Source organism: Megascapheus bottae, chromosome 13 (genome assembly GCF_031878675.1).
Source record: "Megascapheus bottae isolate mThoBot1 chromosome 13, mThoBot2.hap1, whole genome shotgun sequence".
NCBI lineage: Eukaryota > Metazoa > Chordata > Mammalia > Rodentia > Geomyidae > Megascapheus > Megascapheus bottae.
Genome location: NC_143521.1, coordinates 39,717,895 through 39,736,258, shown reverse-complemented (window position 1 = coordinate 39,736,258; position 18,364 = coordinate 39,717,895). Strand labels below are relative to the sequence as shown.

At 39.2% G+C, this 18,364-nt stretch overlaps 1 protein-coding gene and 1 pseudogene across 1 annotated transcript in view; both read left to right on the top strand.

The window, feature by feature from the left end:
• The window catches only part of Nwd2 (NACHT and WD repeat domain containing 2), a 124,001-nt gene that overhangs the window by 9,820 nt on the left and 95,817 nt on the right, over positions 1-18,364 (top strand). The gene's annotated exons all lie outside the window — the stretch shown is intronic.
• Positions 10,131-10,542, top strand: LOC150055880 (large ribosomal subunit protein uL24 pseudogene; annotated as a pseudogene).

Genomic DNA, 18,364 nt, shown 5'->3' with positions numbered 1-18,364 from the left:
CCAGATCTGGAAAGGGCACTTGGTACCAGAACGTATAGTAGGATCTACCAACAAGACAGCAAAATGTATTAGAAAAATTTGTTTAATTTTCCTAAATGTCACTCTGATAGCAAGGAACCAAATAGTATAGATCAGAATTTATTAAAAGCACTAGAAGATAGCCTTAAGAATTATGGGAGAGCAAAGTACTGGTGGCTCACATCTGTAATCCTAGATACTCAGGAGCCTGAGACCTGAGGATAATGGTTCAAAGAAAGCCAGCCAGGTCTGGTAAGGCCATGAGATACTTATCTCTAATTAAACACCAGAATAACAGAAGTTAATCTGTGACTCAAAGTGCTAGAGCTCTAGTTGTGAGCTGAAGAGCTCAGGGACAATGCCCAAACCCTGGGTACAAGCTCTACAACCAACCACTACCAACAAAATAATTATGGAAAAAAGAGAACTACTTGAATAATTTCTTTGGGGTTTTCTAAAAGTATGCAAGAAACGTGTTTTAGACAGATACAAAGGATTTGATCTTGGAATCGCGTGCCCCACTCCCACTCAGTTGTAGAGATATGTATAGAGCAATTTGATATCATAAAGCATATACAAAAAAGAAATAGGATCCCAGCCCCCACATGTAAGGGAGAGCTTATAAGTGAGGCTGTAGGTTAATGTATAAGTCTTCTGTCAGGACTAGAATTCAAGTCAACACCAGGACTTCTACCTCATAACATGACATGAGTCTCAAAGACGTGGTGGTTAGGTTCAAGGAGTTAGAACACGATCCCAGTAACAAGGGGTACCAAGTATATCAATAAGTGAAGACAGGCTGAACAGCAGGAAGCTTCCATGAAGAATAAGGAATACAGAGCAAGATGTAATAAATGAGAAAGTGTTCATTGTCATAGTTGAAGATGGCATGTTCCAGAGAGAGGGAATGGTCCATGTCTTGGAAATTGGACAAGCCTCATTTCTAAAATGGACAATAACTGCCTGGCAAGCAAGTGGACCCATATGCAGCTTTAGTGGAAAAGATAGCTGTGATAGATTGCTAATGTCTGCTGTAGAACGAGGAATATCATCTATCCTTGTGTTTGCAAATGCTGTGGAAAAGGAGGATGAACCAATAGAAGCAGCAAAGGAGGAGAAGGCTTTGATGTAACTTCATTTGACCAAAACGGAGCTAACAGGGCTGGGGGAGATGGGGAGGAGAAATTCTGTCTAAGAAATAACTGGTAAGAAAATCTCTTGTCCAAATTCTTGCTCAAAAGACATAACTGATAGAATCACAGCTTCATAAAGAGAGAAAAATTGTTGAAATTGTTTAAATAGGGTGAAAATCTGCTTGCATCAAGTAAAACCTTCAGGCCTGTTTTGTTGCTAAGCAAACAGAAGATTAGCAAAAGATCATGCTAAGTTGATGATATTCTCCAAATCCCTAATTAAAGTAGAACTGAGAAATTACTGAGGCCATTGAGGCCATTGAGTAATAAGGAAAAGACCTAAAATTAGACATAAAGTTAAGACACAAAATTATAAATGCTGGGGCTGGAAGTTTGGCCTAGTGGTAGAGTGCTTGCCTAGCATGCACGAAGACCTGGGTTTGATTCCTTGGTACCACATACTTAGAAAAAGCTGGAAGTGGTGCTGTGACTCAAGTGGTAGAGCTCTAGCCTTGAGAAAATTCCAAGGACAGTGCTCAGGCCCTGAGCCCAAGCCCAGGACTGGCAAAATAAAAAATTATAAATGCTGTTTTAGAAAGGGAAACCTGCCTAAAAACACTGAAACAAGACATGAAAGTGGCTACTTTTTAATATCAAATTCTGCATTCATAACTCAAAATAATCTACCATTTTATTCCATTTTCTTTTGCCTTAATAAAATACCTGAGGCTGGACATTTTGTTTAAAAATGAGAAGTCACTATTTCGGAGGTCCAGTATAGCCAAACAGTAAGCTTGAGTGCCTATTGCTACATCACACATAGGAGAAACATCTACAAGGCAGATTACATGGCTATAAAAGAACCCAGAGAGGTTCAGAAGCAATCTGCTCTCACAGGAACTAAAGGGAGCCTAGTAAAAACTAAATTCATCTTTTCCAAGAGGTCACTCTAGTGACCTAATTAACCTCCTGATCAGGCCCTACCTCTTAACAATTCCAGTACCTCCAATACACTGGAGACCAGGTTTCCATCCCATGAGACTTCAAGGAACCCCCTCAAAACCATATCCAAACATAGCATCTTGATGAAGAAGCAACAGCAATAACACTACACAACAATGAAGGAAGATGGGGGATGGGATGGATTTCTCTTTTGAAAAGCCACCACTGGAAGTATTCAAAGTCACAGAGGATAAGAGTATTCTTCAGTTGAGGAATTGCACAACTGAAGGAAATCACATCTGTGAAGGAAATCACATCTGTGAAAGAAATCTAGAAACATTTTAAAGTTTTGCAACAGGGCCCTCCAAGTTTTGGTTACTCTCTTAATTAACAGTTGGAATCCATCACTTCTTTGGAATCTGGGCTGTGTAACACTTTGGATTTGTAGATTACAGAGGTAGAACAGCACTAGTCTGGGGGCCCAGGCATTCAGAAACCGGCCACTTCTTTTTCTGTCTTTTGAAATAATTATGGTTAGGATCCAGCCTCCTCTTAGACACTCTAAACGCACACACTTGAGCTAGCTCATTAGCTGATGCCACATGCATAAGAGACCAGCTTCCCACCAAGCACTGCTCACATTGCACATCCCAGGGGATGAGTGTGGTCAAAATTAATGAAACTAGTAAAGCGAGACAAATTCATTATACTATATACTCGTTGTCGATTAAAAATGGGGGTGGGGCCAAGATCATGGTTTACCTCCCATGATTGCTATAAACTTTGACAAAGTAGTCTCTTCCACCCTCATTTCTCTTCTGAAAACTAAAGATAATGGCAAGATAGGAAATATTATACATGGTATGCAAAAAATGCTGAAGATAGCAAAAACTAAAATTAGACAGTGAGGTGTGTTAAAAAGTCCTGGAGATAGTGATAAGGAATAGGACTATAGGGACTGAGATTTACTTGAGTTAATTTTTTAATGATACCATGTAATGAGCTGTTTTATTCCCAAATTGTGCCTCATACATAATTATTGTGTCCTTTTAGCTACAGCAGGTCTACTTTAAAAAACAACTTATTTTAGAAAGACTAGTTTGAAAGAAGCTGGGCGTGATGGCTCACACCTGTAATTCTAGCTACTCAGGAGGCTGAGATCTGAGGATCAAGGTTCAAAGCCAGACCAGGCACAAAAATACCTGAGACTCTTATCTCCAATTAACCTCTAGAAAATGGAAGTGGGGCTTGGCTCAAGGGTAGGGCGGTAGCCTTGACCTGAAGAGCTCAGGGATAGCACCCAGGCTGAGATCAAGCCTGTGGGTCATAAACCCACAAAAAAAGAAAGAAAGAAAGAAAGAAAGAAAGAAAGAAAGAAAGAAAGAAAGAAAGAAAGATTAGTTTGAAGGATGAAATATAAGTTCAGCCCAAGATATAAGATATAAAGTTAAGGAGTTACATCTCTACCAGAACAGAAACTACGAAGTTGTTTGAAAAAAAAAAAAAAACCAAAAAAGTAGAAGAAAAAAAAAGCGCACTCTTTGAAATGAGAGATAGCATACAGAGTTCAAAAAGAAAAGATATTCAAAGAGAATAAAAAGTTTGCAAAGTTATTCAAGAGAACAAAAGTTAGTGCTTTTTCTTTTTAATATAAGATGTGCTACACTCATGCTAAAAGTCATGATATTTTACAACTAAAGACTCTCTTTAATTTTGCCTTCAGTCATCATAAAGGTTCTTATACCATTTTTCTGACTTTGGTTAATCTTTTAATTTATACCATTCTCACCACAGATTTCTTTTTTTCATATATTTTATTATAATTAATACAAGGGTTACATTATATTCACCAGATAGGTGTATTACTTCACATACATTGATACTCTTTCTCATGTCTTGGTCCCCATTTTCCTCCCACCACCCCCATCCCTCATCTTGTTTTCCCCCCTTCCCTATCTGACTTCAAATAACCAAATATGCATATATATAATATATCACATAACAAGGTGAATTACTGTAACAATATGAGATAACCAAGGGACAGCAAAAGAGATGAGAACAGAGTACATTAAGGACAACAATCACTCATTATATGGTTTTTGTTTCTATATCCTGGAGGTCCTTTCATTTAGCCTCATCCTATATGGCCTTATGTATGAAGGTTTTGCTCTATTGCAAATCTCTGCTAGGAGAGCCCAAGGTTTCTACTGATTATAACAAATGAGGGAAACCATTGAGCCTATGTTCCTTTGAGTCTGGCTTACTTAACTTAATATGATTTTTTCTAAGTCTTTCCATTTCCTTACAAATTCACCACTGGTATCTTAGCACAGAGTTTCACATTTCATGAAGAAAGGACCAGATCTGATAACAAGTGTGTAGCTGTTGTGTAAGAACACCTGCAAATGCACGCCTCCTAAGCTGCCTTTTCTGTAAATTTTATGTAAATGGAATTCTTATTAAATATCTATTATGGCTATTATAAGCCCATGATCTACTGTGAAAGGAGCATAGGTGTTCCTGTACATTTGTATTTTTGGGGTACAGCAGGACTAGAAGAAAGTGAGTCATTTCATGGATGGTGGAAAGATGGAAAATGTGAAAAAATGGGTTTGGTCAGTTGTTTCTTCATTGATTTCACCTTGCCAACTTGAGCATAGAGTTGGTTGAGGGAGAACAATAGAGTATCCAAATTTTGAAACATAAATTATTTTGAAGTTTGGAGCTTCTTGTAAAGAACTAGAAGTTGGCATAGTCGGAAGTGGTGCTATGGCTCTAGGGGTAGGGTGGTAGCTTTGAGCTGAAGATCTCAGGGACAACGCCCAGGCTCACAGTTCAAGTCCCACAATCCACACACATACAAAAAGTATCAGCATGCCATGCCATGAGCTATTCTCCTGTATATAGTCAGTAAGATTACCTGAAGAAAAAGAAATTGTGATGGTTGCCAAATGAACTGATTCTGTATGTGAGAGGGTGAACTCAGAAGCCTTCTGCTTGCTTGGGGTGCTTGCTTAGCTGCTATTTTGCCACTTGAGCCCTGCCTCTAGTAAGGCATTTTACTATTCACTGGATGAAGCCTTGTGGGCTTTTCTTGCCAGGCTGATTTCAAACTGAGATCCTCTGGGTCTCAGCCTCCTGAGTAGCTCGGATGACGGGGTGAGCCATCAATACCTGACTCACCTTCATTAATTCCTTTACTAAGATGTTTCCGTAATGTTTGAAGCTCATTACTGGGCCCTAATGCTTATTGTATAATCTTTTGTTTGTCCTTAGGTTTTTCTTTTGGGGAACAGTAGTCTATCTCAGTAGTATCAATGACAGAGAAAAGACTTCAATCTTGTAAAGACTTCCAGAACACCAGAGCATCTTTTTTTTTTTTTTGCCAGTCCTGGGCTTAAGCTCAGGGCCTGAGGACTGTCTTTGGATTTTTCTCAAGGCCAGAACTCTACCACTTGAGCCTCAGCACCACTTCTGGCTTTTTCTAAGTATGTGGTACCAAGGAATCAAACCCCCATCTTCATGCATGCTAGGCAAGCACTCTACCACTAGGCCAAACTCCTGGCCCCACCAGAGCATCTTTAATCTTAGCCCCTCATTGTTTCTCACCTCTACGTCAGGAAGCAGATTCTAGAACTTGAGACTCAGCCTGTCTATCCATCTAAAACAAAACCAGTCTCTATCACATATTTATCTTAGGGAGGTCTGAATATTAAATTCTCATTTCATTTGTCCTTTGCATAAAACTCTTTCAACTATATAAGACTTAGATTGACTTGAAAGCCAGTATTAATGAGGCACATTGTAACTAATATTTAACACTCAAAATAGTTGCTATGGGGAAAGTGAAAGAAGGCAAGGGATGAAAGAGCCTCCTGGCCTCACTTCTAAACGTCCTGCTACCAGGGTCAACGCAAAGCTCTCCATGCCTGTGTGGTTTATCCCTTTATCCCAGGCTGATTAGGCTGTTGTAGTTTGAACATGCAATGTCTTCAAAGTGCATTGATGAAAACTTGGTGGTACCATTTGGGAAGGCTCTGGAAGCCTTAGGAGGTGGGGCCTACCTAGAGGAAGATCACTGAGGTATGCCTTTGAGATGTACCATCTTGGAGTCCTTCCCTTCACTCTCTCTGCTTCCTGGCTATCACGAGGTAAGCAGCTTTGTTCTGTTCCATACATTGGCTGTCACGATGCTTTGCCTCACCTCAGGCCTCAGCAATAATCCCAACCCACCACAGACTGAAATCTCCAGCTCTGAGAACCAGTGTGAACCTTTCCTCACAATATGTTCCCTTAGATATTTGTCACAGGGACCAAAGGTCAGTTATGATGGAGCTTCATACCCAGAAGACAGCCAGATAGCAAGGCATTCTGGCAGAGACCCTGCCTGAGAGTCCATACTCACAAGAACCAGAGCTCTTAGCCAGCTGTATTCCATGGACACAGCTCCCGTGGTCTAGTGTAGGCACAGAGGGGAGGGGAGAATGGAAGTCCAAGGATGCCTTTGTACCACTGGGAGAAGCAAGGACTAAGAGATTAGGACCATAACTGTGAGATCTTAAATAAATAATCTTTAAATAAATAATCAAAAGCAAAGACTGCTAGTATTATCAGCCAGCAACATGACAACATTAGGCCTGATGAGGACCTATCTGTTATATGGAAAGTTTCATCTTATATTTCATTTAAATCATGTACAATCAGGCTTAGCTATTTAGAAGTTGGAGAAATTGGAGCATTTATTTTCTAGAGAGATTTTCCCTTGGTTTCCAATAGTAAGTATCACATTCTTATCACGGAGGAGTAGCAGGGCATAAAATGAATGGTTTGTACTCCTTGACTAGATCCAAACTCTAAAACCGCAAACAATCCTCTTTAACATTCTTTTTGTTCATCTGCACAATGAGGACAGTTTAAAAACAAGATCTCTGGAGACTTTTTCAACTGCAATATTACATTATTCAGTTTCTCTGATAATCCCAGCTAGCCTTTTTTTTTCTTTTCACAGAGAGAAAATAATAGGGTCCATCTCATTTTTAAAAAATCATTTAAACACTTTCACCCCGTTGTATGAAAACAATAACCAAAGTCAGGCACAGTGACACATGCCTGGAATCCTAGTACTTGGGTGACTGAAACAGGAGAATAATAAGTTTGAGATTACCCTGGGCTACACTTCCAGACCCTGTCAAAGAAGGAAAGGAGAGAAGAGAGGAAAGAAGAGAGAGAAGAGAGAGAAGAGAGAAAGGAGAGAAGAGAAGGAAAGAGGAAAGAAAGGAAGGAAGAAAGGGGAAAACTTGTATAACATTGCACATCCTTCCTGCCTTCAGTGATGCTGATTATGAATAGGAAAGTATTGTAGAAACTCTCATGTAATGGTGAGTGTAAGGATAGTGAGAAACATCATAAAGATGTTCTCCAGTAAAACTAAGATTTTTTAAAGGCATATATCCTAACTACTCAAGACTGAGTTCTGAAGTTTGAAGATTGGAGCCAGCTAGAGAAGAAAAGTCAAAGAGACTCATCTCAAATTAACCAGCAATATGCTAGAAGTAGAAGTATGGATTAAGTAGTAGAGTGCCAGTCTTGAGCAGAAAATCTAAGTGAAATTGAGATGCTCTGAGTTCAAGTTTCAGCGCTAGCATGCACACACACACACACACACACACACACACACACACACACACACACACACACACCCAGAATACTCCTTGAGCCTTACCAAGGAGACTTGCAATCAGATAAACAGTTGTTAGGGTTGGAGCATTGACAACTGAGTGTGAACTCCCCGGTGGCCTGAGTTGGCTAAATATACATATGTCCCACAGACCAGAGACTAATAAGAGGTCGAATGTTCTGATCCTGAGGCTGAAAACAGGAGAGTTTGAGACCTGATCCAGTGGTATTTTCTGACTCAGTCATCTTAAGCATGACACTTAATTTTTCAAACCCTTGATTTCCTTATCTGTAACATTAACAATATCATAGGATGCTTATGAGACTTAAATAACTGAATCCTTATGAGCCTTTAGAACATGCTTGGCACAGTGAGCTTTCACTTAGTAATACATGGAATTCTTATAAACCCCATTAGTTACAAGAATTCCACCCCATTGTTATGGAACTCCATGATCACCTTGTTTAGGAGATGCTTCCAGTTCAGCTAGTGAGGAGACATCTTTGTGTCTCACTCAGGGCAGAGTGTGACATGATGATCTAGTTCTGAAACATTTATATTCTGTTTGTTTGTATTGTGGCAGTGTGTTTGCTTCCAACTGTCAGTCAAGCATGACATCTTAGGAGGCCTGTATTTACTATAAACATCTTTAAGTGCTCTCATAAAACTATTGTTAGTTAGGGCTGAGAGTTTGGCCTAGTGGTACAGTGCTTGCCTAGCATGCACGAAGACCAGGGTTTGATTCCTCAGTACCACATAAATAGGAAAAAACCTAGAAGTGGTACTGTGGCTCAAGTCTTGAGAAAGCCCCAAAACAGTGCTTAGGCCCTGAAGTGAAGGTCCAGGACTGGCAAAAAAAGAAAGTTAGAAGCTACAAGAATAAGCGCTTCCTTCCTTCCCTCCTTCTCTTCTTCCTTTTTTTTCCCTCCCTCCTCTTCCTTCTTTTCTCCTTTTCTTGCTTTTTTATATGAGACAGGATCTCACTATTTGTCCCAGGCTGGCTTTGAATGTACAATTCTTCTGCCTCATCCTTATGTGAGCGTGGCTTATAGGTACACATCACCACACCCAAAATAGACATGCTTTCTTTAACATTAGGTTTCATCTTTGATCAGAAATCCACACATCATTCAATTAATGTTGATTCAATTTTTTTTAGGTATATAAGATGTGGAAACTAACCTCCATCTCCCCAGCTGCCTAAGACCCTAGGAACTAAAATGAACTTGCACAAAAGACATAATAATTACATATTTAGAAGTAACAGTAAGTGATATTCCCAAACCTCAAGAACAGGAAGTGTTAGCTGGAGGTTAATGCTCACTGCCTGTAATCCTAGCTACTTAGACTGAGATGGGATGATTGTAGATCAAAGGCAGCCAGGGCAGGAAAGTCCTAGAGACTCGTATTTCTAATTAATGAACAAAGACCCAGAAGTAGACCTGCAGCTCAAGTGATAGAGTACTATCCTTGAGCGCAAACACTCAGTGACAGTGCCCAAGCCCTGAGTTCAAGCTCTAGGACAGATGCAGGCACAGGCACCTGTCCATGCTCTCACACACTGCATAACCCCAGAGAGCCAAATCTGTTCCCTGTACCCTACAGAGACACCCCTTGAGGTGGCCGTAGGTGCAAAGTTATAGTCAATATAGTTTCCCCAGTGCTAGATAAATGGCACAGGTGGCTCTAGAGAGGTTCCCTTGCCAAGTCCTCTGAACCAAACCTTCCAGGAAAGCTCTTGAAATTTTTCTTAGAGGAGAAAGGATGGCAGCAGCGTTTGAAGAGCCCACTAGGAAGCTGACTGAGCAAGGACCCGTATTGCTCTGCCCATCTCAGTGCGGTCAGCACCTCAGCGATGGGATGGATAGGCAGCAGCCCCTAGTGAATGTCCTGGCACCGTGAAGCCCACAGCAGCATCTGCTGTGTTGTCCATCAGGACAGCAGGTCCATCAATGAGGCACTACTTTTGTTGTCAGGGCTCTTGTCATTGCAGCTGGGAATCCAGGAGCCCACAAGGAAGACATACAAGCTACGCATCATCATATGGTTATTTAGGATATTTTAGAAAATTATTCCAATATTTTATTCATTCCTATAGTTTGGGGGAAACAGGGGGACCCGGGCATATGCCATCAATCACAGATTAAACCATCATGGTGCTCCCCCATTTCACAATGCTGGAATGATGAGCACAGAAGGAAGAAATCTGTAGTAGTAACATTGATTGGTGTTCGGTAAGAGCCTCAAGTTAAAGGAAAAGGGAAAGTACACCATGCATAGTCTTATTTTCAGCGTATGATGCGCTATCAAGAGCTACAACAGCCCTGTTTCCAGCCATCACTGAAGCAGGAGCAGCCAAAATGAAGTTCAATCCCTTTGTCACTTTTGACCCAAGCAAGAACCAGAAAAGGCATTTCAATAGACCTTTCCACATTTGCAGGAAGACTATGTCTTCCCCTCTTTCCAAAGGGCTGAGACCAAAGTACAACGTGTGGTCGATGCCCATCTGAAAGGATGATGAGGTGCGGGTTGTACGAGGGCACTAGAAAGGTCAGCAGGTTTACAGGACGAAGTATGTCATCTACACTGAAGAGGGACAGTGGGAAAAGTCCAATGGCCCACTGTCCACATGGGCATTCATCCCAGCAAGGTGGTTATCACCAGACTGAAACTAGACAAAGACCTCAAAAAGATCCTGAACAGAAAGCCAAATCCCACCAAGTAGGAAAGGAAAACGGCAAATACAAGGAAGAAACAATTGGGAAGATGTAGAAATGAAGCAATCTTATATACAGCTTTCTTTACAAAAAAAAAGTGAAAAAGAAGAGCTACGTCAGGGAAGTGGCACTGTGGCTCAAGTGGTAGAGCAGTAGCCCTGAGCTGAAGAGATCAGGGAGAGTGTCCAGGTCTAGAGTTCAAGCCCCATGACCAACCAAAAGGAAAGAGCTATGACAGCACACAGCTGAGAGAGATCCACTTGGATACAAGCCAAGCAATGCTTACTTATCTTTGGGGTTCAAAGGATTTCCCTTATTTTTATTATATATGTTTCGTGGCTTTTATTATAGCCATGTGTTTTCATTATGGCATCTACACATGTATATAAGAATATATTTTTATCATATTTACCTCAGTTATTCATTGTATCCCTATCACCACCTGTAGTTTTTAATGTTTATTCTTTTCTCATGCTCATATAATGTAATTTTCTATTACCTTCATTTTCCATTTTACTCCCACAAACAACTCCCCACCTTATATTTATGTCCACATCCAAAACTACTGACACATTAATACCAGATGTTGTTAACATGGTTCAAAATAGAAGATAGAATGAGAGAATAAAGGGGGAAAGAAAAATAACCAGTCCTTTTTAAATTGTAACAGGGAAATGATTTCAAGATAAGAGAATGATAGAATGGATAATCCTTGAATTATCATTATTGGATGTAAATGGGTATTACTTTTACTCCTGACACTCATGGAGTTCCTGGAGACAGGAAGCTAAATAATCCTTCCTTGAATTGAGGGAACAAAGGATTGTGTGTCCTGATTATTATTAGGAAGATTGCAGAAAAGAGGAAGAGCTGCTCCATCTATTTCAGATTGGACCACCGACCCATTAAACCAAAGGGGATATAGGAATCAGATTGAAGGATTGGACAATCTGCTCCAAATCTAAACAGATAACTGTCAACTTAATTTAGTGCCTGGATGAATTCAGAAGGATGGATGTGTTGTTTTTGTTTTAATTAGACTCTTCCTACACAATGGGGAGACTAGGGGAAATTGAGTAGATTGCATGACTCTTGTGTGTATGTTTTTCTATCTTATTCCTTCTGAAATTGTGCTCTTTACCATTTTGATTTACTTAATAATCAACTGACCTTTTTCCTAAATAGGTCATTTTATTGTGTAGCCAGTAACATTGGTTCTAGAGATTTTTGCCCAAGGAGGTTGAATATATTTATATCTGGATGTGTCCATATGTCAAGCAGATATTTCAATCTGTATTTGAAAGCTGGTAAGGCAACAGACCACTTTGAAATTTCCTGCTCCATAAAATCAAATAAAAACAAATGCTTCTGACATATCATCAGACATTTTCAAAAGATCAAAAGTAAATTGTAAAAATGAGGCTTAATTTTATGATATACCATCAGAAGCAAAAATAAGATCTTGTCTTCCCTTACTAATGTAATTACCTTCTCTGCACTTAAATACTTAGTTTCCTATTTACAAAGTATAATAGAATGCTTATATTTGTATGTAAATAGTGTGTTTGTGTTTTCTCAGCTTTAACAACATAATACCATTTTCTAATCAAATGAGTTCTGCAAGATAAATAAGATCTTTGCCTTTACCATGATTTTCTCCCTACACCATTATGTATTTGGAATATACTAGAGTAATAGGATAAAATGGATTTGCTGTAGAATAGAATGGACCATAAGCAGGTCTCTGAATCATTGAGAGTTTAAATTGTCATGAGTTTTAATAAGAATAAAAACAGATGTTAAGAAAAGTTTAACCAGCTATTGTGCCCATTCTGTGATTTAACTGAAAATGTTTCTACATTTTCCTCAGATAAAGATGGTATAAGGAGAAAAGGAATACTTTGTGCTAGTGAGGACATTGATGAATAATTCCTTTGAAAAAGACCTGAAGAGCTAGAAATGAAATAATACACAGTCATGTCACGTAACAGCGATTTGCTTTGAGAGATGTATCATCAAGTGCTTTTGTCAATGTGTTAGTATTACAAAATGTGATAAACACAAACTGAAATGGCTCTGGTGTTTCTAGGCCATAAGATCCTACCGATGTACCACTGAATATCATCAGTTCATTGTTGGTCAAAACTTTATTCTGTTAGTCCATTTCTAATTACTGTAATGAAGCAATTAAGGTGGGAAATACATTCATAGTATTGAATACACATAGCTGAAAATGGGAAGCTGGTAACTTGAAGGGATTGATGAGGCTGAGACAGGTGAGTAGGAAGAATGATGGAAGGGATGACACTGATGGAGATGCATTGAATTCATAAGTTGACATGTAGAATTAAAACCTCTTTGTATAAATACTCCAAGAGTTTTTGGTGGCGGGGTAGAGGATTGTTGGTCATGGGGCTTGAACTTAGCGCCTGGGTAGTACTCTGGGAGCTCAAGGATAGCACTCTACCGCTTTGAGACACAGCACCACTGCTGGTTTTCTGATGGTTAATTGGAGATAACAGTCTCACAGAATTTCCTGCCCAGACTGGCTTCAAACCATGATCCTCAGATTTCAGCCTCCTAAGTAGCTAGGATTACAGGCATGAGACACTGGTGCCTGACTTGAAAGCTATTAAAATTAAAAAGAGGCTTCTTCACTATTTACCATAGCAAAGATATGGAACCAACCCAGATGCCCCTCAGTTGATGAGTGGATCAACAAGATGTGGTATTTATACACAATGGAATTCTATGATGCTGTCAAGAAAGAACGACATGGCCTCATTTGTAAGGAAATGGAAAGACTTAGAAAAAAATCCTATTAAGTGAAGTAAGCCAGACTCAAAGGAACATAGGCTCAATGGTTTCCCTCATTTGTCATAATCAGTAGAAACCTTGGGCTCTCCTAGCAGAGATTTATAATACAACAAAACCTAGATACATAAGGCCATATAATATGATGCTAAATGAAAGGACTTCCAAGATATAGAAACAAAAGCCATATAATGAGTGATTGTTGTCCTTAAGGTACTATGTTATCTCTCATCTCTTTTGCTGTCCCTTGGTTATTTCATATTGTTACAGCATTTTTCCTTGTTATCTGATATATTGTCTATATGTTTATCTGGTTATTTGAAATCGGGTAGGGAAGGGGGGAAAACAAGATGAGGGGTGGGGGTGGAGGAGGGAAATGGGGACTAAAACATGAGAAAGAATATTAATGTAATATACTTTCTATCTGGTGAATATAATGTATTAATTACAATAAAAATCATATGAAAAAAGAGGCTTCTTTACCTAACAATTTGGCATAGCAAATAGCATGTGCCAGCTCTGGCAAGGGTTCCTCTAAGTATATCACATCCTAGTAGGAGCATGTGGGGAATGAGTAATCACATGTTGAGAGAGGAAAAAAACTCATTCTGATAAGAACTATCATGTCTCAAGGTAACAAAGGAACTACTGTAACCCTTTCAAAAGGCAGACCTGCCCACATCTTACTAGGATCCACTTCTTAAAGGTACCACCACTGTTAGTATAGATACACTGGGGACCATGTCCCCAAAATGTGACCCTCTAGTAGACAGATCACCTCGCTACCGTAGCAGTTATTATGTGACAGTTGCTCCACTTCAAGTTGGGTGACATGAAATACACAGCCAACTAAGACTTCATGGACCCACTGTGAAATACACCACCTAGTAAGACTTACTGAACACAGCCCCATACTATCTCTGAAAGACACTGGGAAATATGAAAACTAAGATTAACACCCAGGCGCTAACAGAAACCTTACCTACATTGACCTATGCAAAGTTAAAAAGCAAACTAAGGAGCAAAATGTCATATGCTATTTTCCTGTTGCTCCTGTAACCAATTGCCACAAATCCAATGACTTATATCAACACAAATATATTGCGGAGACTAGAAGTCTGAACAGGTCAATGTCAAGATGATGTCAGGCTGAGTTCTCTGGAGGATCTAGAAAAGAATCTTTCTTCTTACCTTTTCCTTCTTCTGGGTTCTGTGTGCATTATCAGCTCTTAACTGCCCTCCTCCACCATCAGAGCTGTAACAGAGCAGCTTTCACACCCCCCACCCTCTGACTTCTGCTCCCTCAGATCTACTCTCATGAACACATTTCCTGCTTTAACCCTTTCCCTTCCCTTTATATAACTACCCTTGTAATTATACTGGGTCCTCCTAGCTAATCCAGAGTAAATTTTCCACCCAAAGAGTACTCCTTTAGGGACATCTGCAGGATCCTTTCTGCTATGTTCCCTGGTGCCAGAGGAACAGACATCATTAGGAAACTGTTCTTTACTACCCAGCTTGCATGGCATACGGAACCTTTCAGGAAATTTCAGTCGTTCTTTGCAACCTCAAACTCAAGATACTGAGATAATGTCACATTCTTTCCCTTATCATACCTCAAAATTCATTCCTTTTGGCTCAAGTCCCTTTCCCTCCTACAGCCATTAGTCATAATTATATTCCATTCACTTTCTGGTGTCCTACTCCTCTTCAAGGGGAATCATTTCAAGAGACTGGTTTTAACCAGTCTCAAATGATGTGCTCTCCATTCAGTAATTCTGACCTCAATCACTTTTTACATTGTTTCGTAATCCTGACATACTGCATATTTTAACAAAGAGCTTGCTTCTTCTCATTTTCATCCTATTGCTCCTACCTAGCACCTACTGCTGTACAACACTGGTAGTAAATGTACAGTAAACTGTGTTAAGTTAAAAATAATACTTTAGCACAGGAGATGTGTCAAAGCAGGTCAGGGTTAATTAAAGTAAGTGCTAAAATTTCAGAGAAATTAAGTGCATATGGATTTGGATGACTTGAAAAATTGTACAGCTTAAATTAGGACTTAAAAGATAAGTAGAATTGTGGTAGAAAAAGGAAAACATAAAAGATAATAGGATATTACAAAAACTCATGTAGCATAAAGGAAACACAAAGGAAGAGAAAACTGTAGTCTAAGTAGAAACAATCTCTATTCTGGGATCTTTTCTGTGACTATTACTAGAAGTCATAAATATTTCATGTTCACATTAATTAAAATTTGTCATAGCGGAACTCCAATTTTTCAATATCTTGCCATGATTCATAGTCATTCATTCACTTAATTGCTTATTGGGGGTTTGCTCTGATTATTATGCAAATCAATGCTATGACTCAGATGGAGGAACTTACTGATTCAAAGTGGGAGGGAAGAGAGCTCTAGGAAGCATTCACAGGGGAAGAATTAGGGAAAAGCAGCACCACTCCCACAATGCCAGCCCCCACAGAGACCACAGCTTTTAATAGGTAATCAGACCCTTCCATAATGGACACCAGAAAATCTTGAAAAGTGAGGCTGTTTGGTTTGCAGGGCTGTGGCCCTCAAGTTGAGAACTTTAAGGATGTCTACAATTACTGAAATTTGGGGCTAAAGACTTGAGATAACAAAAATGACAGAATCTAAGACCTGAAACATCTCTTGATCTTAATGTGTTCTTTGAAACAAACAAAAATGTGAGTAATTGCCATGTGTCATTATGACAACATACATTTTTTTTGAAAAAGCACAACAATGAAACAATTACAACAAATAACACTAAATGGCTTCCACGGGCTTCATGGCTTTTGAGAGAAACAAACATTTCTACTGGGTATGATTAGAATTCTGAATGCCATTGGACCCTACCATAATAGAAGCCTCCAGTTCTAAATCTTCAAACTGCATTCACTCCTCTGTTGCTATCTTTACCTGTTCCTCTGGTCTGCTTTATTTTTCATAGGAATCTCCCATAAAAGGAAGGTAGCTTTGTACTTGAAAATATTTTCTTGAAAATAATTGTTCCCGTTGGGCACACTGGCACATGCCTGTAATCCTAGCTACTCAGGAGGCTGAGATCTGAGGATCAATGTTCAAAGCTGGTCAGGGCACTAAAGAACCTGATATTTTTATCTCCAATTAACCACTAGAAAACAGGAAGTGAGGCTTGGATCAAGGTTTGGAGGGTAGACCTGATCTAAAGAGCTGAAGGACAATGCCCAGGCCCAGGGGTGGAGTGGTAGCCTTGAGCTGAAGAGCTCAGGGAAAGCATCCAGGCAGAGTTCAAGCCCCACGACCCACAACATAATAATAATAAAATAAAATATTATTCCTTCTCAACACAGAAACATCTAAATTCCTTCACGGTGTAAGTACACACTTGAATCTGAACTCAGGAATCTGGCATGTCAAACCTTTCATAATTTGGCACATCCTACTGTATTTATATGCCTCCTCCATCCCCAACCAAACCTTTTGTTTCCTTTTTCCTCTCCTGAAATGGCCTTCTCTTTCCCACTCTACCTCCTGAGAGAAGTCCTCTCAATGGGAAATTGCTGCCTAAACATTAGTGTTCACTAGCAAACTTTTCACTTTATTCCTTTTCTATGTCCGATGCCTCTGCTTGTTTCCAAATTTGCTGCTAATCAATAAAGAACTATGACTTCTGTTGCATTCCTTTATAGATTTTTTCAGCACCATGGACAGCACCAAATCCAAGGACACCCAGTAAATGTTCAGTGCTAGTGGCAACATATACCTTGAATGTTGATGAGACAATTAGAATTACAGATTGAAATATGGCCCCTTTAAGTAATAAGATCACTTATTGGCATGAGTGATGTATCCTGTAATTGATAAGAAACTTAAAAGTCTGTTTTGCAAAATTTGAAAAAAAGCAGACCACTGTTGATATTTTAAGAGAATTACTCTGGCAGCTACTTCCATGGTGGGAAAAGAAGGTAGAAGAGGAAGATAAACTACAACACAGGTATGATAAATAAGAAAAGAGTGACAAGTGAATATCTTAGCCAGGAGACTTAAGCATATGTACAGCAAATGTCATTAAAAATTATTTAAGGAAGTGGCTCTGTGGCTCAAGGGGTAGGGTGGTAGCCTTGAGCTGAAGAGCTCAATGACAGCACCCAGGCCCAGAGTTCAAGTCCCATGACTGACTTATTTAAGTATTATTTAAGTATTGCCATAGCCCCTTTGACTAATAGAAAAAAATCATCGAGCTGTCTTTCTAGAAATAGATCTAGGTCCATTTCTACCAAGTAAACCAGTAAGAGGAAATTTCATATTTTCTACAACAGTGATTTTTTTAATTTGGTAAGCCTACTTCTTGAGGAATTCCTTTGTCATTTTTTGAGATTTGTTTTGAATAGTACTATGTAGATGCATTCACTGATGGTTTTGAAAGAGTTGAATGCAATATTCTGTGTCTCTGTATGGAGTAAAGAGCATATCATCATGCCACAATCAAAAGTAAGACTTCTGAATAAAATTTGAGCACATTAAAATGACAACTGTGATGTTGTGTGAGTCAGAATCAATCAATACTTGAATTCCCTCACAGTATTGGCAGTGCTGCTTGGGGCCCACACACAACTTCCTAAAGTAAGATGTGGGTTGGTACTCTGTCTTAGAACAAGAAATTTTCTATGAAGTAAAGTTTATACTCAAAGGAATTTAAACAGACTATAATGTATAATTTGGTGAGTTTGACAATGCTTGTGTAACCATACTTTAATAAAGCTGTGGATCATTTCTATCAACCCAGAAACTATGCAGGTGCTTTCCTGGGTAGTCTTCATCCCACATCATGCCCACTGTTCTAATTTCTATCACCATTCATGAGTTTTGTCTTTGTTATTTAGCTTCACTGAAAGAATCATGCAAGCAATATTATTGCTTCTAGGTTCTGTCTCTCAACCTGTGGTTCTAAAAATTGGTCAGTGTCCTGTCTCAGAATTCCATTGCTTTCTGTTGATGGGTACTATTCTGCTTTTGTGAACACAGAGATTACAAATTCATTATCTTTTGTAAA